Here is a 5,049-nt window from a genome sequence, read left to right on the forward strand (position 1 = left end):
GGTTATTTATTACTTCGACACTCCTGCACTTGGGAGAAGACATCAATCTTTTAGTCGTGTCATTAGAGGAATAATTAAAGATATGCTAGTACAAGTCGATAAATTCATTTATCATGTGAATTTTATTGTCTTGGACACATAACCTATTAAAACATGCAATTCATTTCCTATTATTTTAGGACGTCTCTTTCTTGTAACTTTTAATGCATTAATTAATTTTAGGAATGGACTGATTAAGCTATCATTTGGAAATATAATAGTGGAGATGAATATTTTCAACATTTACAAGCAACCTGAAGATGATAATGATTTAGAAGAAGTAAATATTATTGAAGAATTAGCTTATAATCAATTTGAATCTACCTTAAGTAAAACTAAGTTTGGTGAATCTGAAGAATTACAAATGATTTATTCTCAAAAAAATATCAAAGACAAGAAAGGCACCGATAATGTTGTCGCAGATCATTTGTCAAAATTGACAATAAATTCGACATCTGACATCTCATCAATCGATGATTACTTTCCTGATGAATCCTTACTTTCTTTTATTTCAATGCCTTGGTTTGCTAAAAATATCAATTTTCTTGCTTCAAGATTTTACCATTTTACTGGAGTACCGAAGACAAAAGTAAGTTTCTGAACGAAGTGAAGAACTTTTATTAGGGTAAGTAGTGTCAATAATACTTATTCAAATATTATTCTAATCAAATATTTTGAAAATGCGTTCTCGATAATGAGGTAAGTAGTGTCATTAAATTTTGTCATTTTGAGGCATGTGGGGATCATTTCTCGTTAAAAATGATGATTGTAAATATGGATTCTATTATCATTTCTCGTTAAAAATAATGATTGTAAATATGGATTCTATTGGACCACCATGTTTGAAGATGCACATGTGTTCTACAAAACTTGTGAAAATTGTCAAAAGTCAGGATTTGTTTCAAAACATAAAAAGTCTTTTGATAATCTTCTATTGATTTTAGGACAAATCCTTACGGCAACGTGTGTTGTGTATTTCATAACCTATAACCCTATTCTCATAAAAAACATGCTCGATATAGTCTTAGAAATTTGACTATAAAAGACCTAGTTTGCCTATTTTTAAGAAAATTAGATTGGAAGTCTATCCTCGACCTATAAAGGGTGTTTAAGCTGCTCTTGGACTTAAAACCAAGGGAAGATGTGAACCACCATCACAACTACTTGTATATACACATGTTTTTTCAAAAATAAATAAATAAATAAAGATAGATAGAGAGAGAGAGACTCTAGCTGGCCTATATATAGGTGATATGATTGCATTTTTAATTTCTCATTTATAAAATATTCTCTTCTTTCCTTTAATTTCTATTCAACTCATACATTTAACAAATATATAAGTGTGTAGAAATGACAGGTTCCTCAAGTCATCACATAAGAAATATTTGTATTTTTTATGGATTCAGTCTTGGAAAAAAAAGAGTTTTTAAAATCAACAAATCATCTTGGTTAGGTACTAGCCGAGAGAAATATTTATTTAGTATATAAGAGAGACAGTCTTAGGTTAATAGGAGGTGGGTCAATAGCTGCCTTTTTAAGAGGCAATCAAGTTTTAGGGTTCGTCTCTAAAACTTTAACAAAATGGGATATCATTGGAAAAATAATTGGAGAGGAACTACAAGTCTCCACAATATATGAACAAATGAATGCAATGTTTAATAATGTTGATGTCTTAATTGCTTTACCAGGTGGTCTGAGCATAGTGGAAGAGATTTTTCATATTTTCTCATGAGCCTAGTTGGACATTCACCATAAACCCATAGGTTTGTTAAATGTTAATAGCTTTTATGATAATTTATTGTCTTTTCTTTATCATGTTGTGGAACAGTAATTTCTAACATCTTCAGCACAACAAATTATAATCTCTGCTACTACTACTGAACAATTGATTGACCAACTACAATCTTTCATCCTTATAATTGATCCTTCCATGAGTCGCATAAATTGTTCAACTAAGAAAAACCGTAAAAAGCTTATATTGGATTTAAGCCTTTATTTGTAAAAACTTTGTGTCTTTTGATTTTATTATTGTGTTTTGTTTTTCTTATAGTTATTTAAGTGTGTTTTAGGTTTGTCAGTTTTCATTGTTTCGGGTGATGTCTTGTATACTCTATCTTTCTACCTTAGAACATTAAGAACAATGTCTTGTTTTGGTTGAGGTAAGAGAGTAGTAGTTGATATTTAAAAAAAAATTAACTAACTATGTTTTTTATTATTAAAACCATTTGCAAAACTGTTGTTACTAGGATGATAGAGTAAATGAGTTTTTTTGTTAAAGTGACTCTTAAGACATATCTTAGTAAATATTCTTAACAAGATCTATCAGACTACTTCTTGAAATATTCAGGTTTACAAATTTTTACATTATTATCACTTGATTCTACTCGTATACTCATTTAACAAGTATTCTTAAACCTTTATTTTCACACACACACTTTAACATATAATTGTAGGTTGCATATTAGATTATTATATTATTTATGTTATTTTGTTAAATGTAATAACTAAGAGAAATGGATAGTATATAATTTGCAAAAAAAATGATAATAAATGTAATTAAATAAGTAAATAAAAATATAAATAAGTTTGGTTTTGTAGCCTCCCTAACCTAAGTAATTAAGCCTAAATGGGTGTTTTAACACCTAATACCCTAAAGTTAATTGACTTATGAGCTATTGGCCCGGTGCTTGTTACATGGATTAAGGAGAAAAGTTTAAGGGAATCAAATATTACACTATCTACGTATCAGTATCTATAACCTAAGTTACTAAACTTGAAGGGGTGTCTCAGCACTTAATGCCCTAAGACCAACTAGTTTAGGAATCATTAGCCTAAATCTCGTTACATGGTTTAAAGATCCATTCTGTTTTAAGTTATATGTATATATATTAAAAAAAAATCTTCACCCAATGAAGTTAAACTTAAACATTAGAATAAAATTTTATTTTCTTCTAAGTAAAGCCCTATAATTATATATTGATATATTAAGCACAAAAGAAAGGTTTATTAATATCTTATTTAAGAAGTATGAAGAAGATATTTAAATTTAATTATAGTTTGATTGTTTAAATAGATTAATAGAAGTTAAATGATGAATGTCTTACTTTATGGAACTTACAAATTGTTTTTCTATTTTAACACTTTGATTACTAGGGACTAGTAATAAGTTGGTTGGGGAGTGTGATTAGTATTTAAAAATGCATTTTTATCAAGGTTTTATATCATTATTTTGCATTTGAAGTATCAATAACTCTTTAGTTAAAGCATGTTTTATAATAACATTTCTAATAATATAAGATACTTTTAATTTATAATAAATGTTCATCTTAAATGCAGGCCTATCACATAAATCAAGTAATTGATTAATGAGTTTAACTACTGAAATTGAGAAGACAAATAGAGGCCTAAGCTTACGAAATAGATGCTAGTTTAGTCCAAACTAAAACACTATACAGTTATTGAATCACAACTAGAGCTGTAGAACTCGAATTTAGGTCTGCTTTATATGGATGGAAAGATAAAAAAATAAGTCTAAAACTTTCATGGGAGTCCAAGATTTAAAAAAATGGTTTTCAAGTTTAAATTATAGCAACAACGGAGAAATTCGAATCTGTCTCGCAGCTAAGTCACTATTCAATATTTAGCCTATATCTTGAGAATGGTTTTCAAGTTTAAATTATAGCAACAACGGAGAAATTTGAATCTGTCTCGCAGCTAAGTCACTATTCAATATTTAGCCTATATCTTGAATTTTAGAAGTCCAAATGCCTTGATTTTTTTTAAAAAGCTGAGACAACTTCCTAAAACTTTCATGAAGATAATCTGTTCAAATTCTGATGTTAGTAATGACGTTTTATTCAAAGAAGAAGATAAGGATTGTTATCAAGTTGGATTGTTATCAAGTCAAGATATGGCCACCTACTTAACAATTAGTTAACAAATCAATAGTTCTAAATTTCGACCTATAAAAGAAGGCATTTGCCATGCATTTAGACATTTTAGTTTTCAAATCAAGATCATACACTCTATTTCTTTCTTTATATTTTTATAATGTTTAAGTTTTATTTTATGTTATATTTTTCTTAATATCTTGTTTATGCTTTTCATTTCCTTTACTATACCTATATTTTTATGTTGTTTATTTATATTTCTTTTCTTCATTATGTTTAACTAAGTTTATTATATCAAGGTGAAAAGGTTTCATTAATGGTATTACGATAAGTATAATATAAACTCAATATGGACTTCAATGCTTTTAACATAAATAACTTGCTATTAACATGTCTTATCATTTTTATCTTATTAATTCTTAATAAATTGCTTGTTAAATGATTAATTTATATTTATGTTATATAACACTTAGTACAACAAATGTTTGACACTCTTATAGTCAACTCTATGGTATAAGTTATACCTGTGCTATGAAAGGAACTTGATTTATTATTAAAGATTAACACTTAAAAGTGCATTTTATCAAAGTTTTATATTATCATTTTGCACTTGAAGTATCAATAACTCCTTAACTAAAATATGTTTTATAATAACAAATGCTAACTCTATGGTATAAGCTATACCTGTGCTATGAAAGGAACTTGATTTATTATTAAAGATTAACACTTAAAAGTGCATTTTATCAAAGTTTTATATTATCATTTTGCACTTGAAGTATCAATAACTACTTAACTAAAGCATGTTTTATAATAACAAATCTGATACCATAAGATACCTTTAATTTATTGTTAATGTTCCTCCAAAATGGAAGTCTTTCATATAAATGAAAGGATTGATTGATGAGTTAAAGTACTAAAATTGAAAGGACAAAAAGAGGGTGAAGCTTAGAAAAAAGATATTAGCGCACTCCAAACTAGAACATTATTCGATAATTGGATCATAACTGGAGCTGTAGAACTTGGATTAAGATCTGCTTTATATGGATGGAAAGCTAAAACATAGGGCTAAAACTTTCATAGAGGCAAGACTCAATTATGCTATTTGGAAGTCCAAATCTTA

Source organism: Populus euphratica, unplaced genomic scaffold (genome assembly GCF_000495115.2).
Source record: "Populus euphratica unplaced genomic scaffold, PopEup_1.0 scaffold499.1, whole genome shotgun sequence".
Taxonomy (NCBI): Eukaryota; Viridiplantae; Streptophyta; class Magnoliopsida; order Malpighiales; family Salicaceae; genus Populus; species Populus euphratica.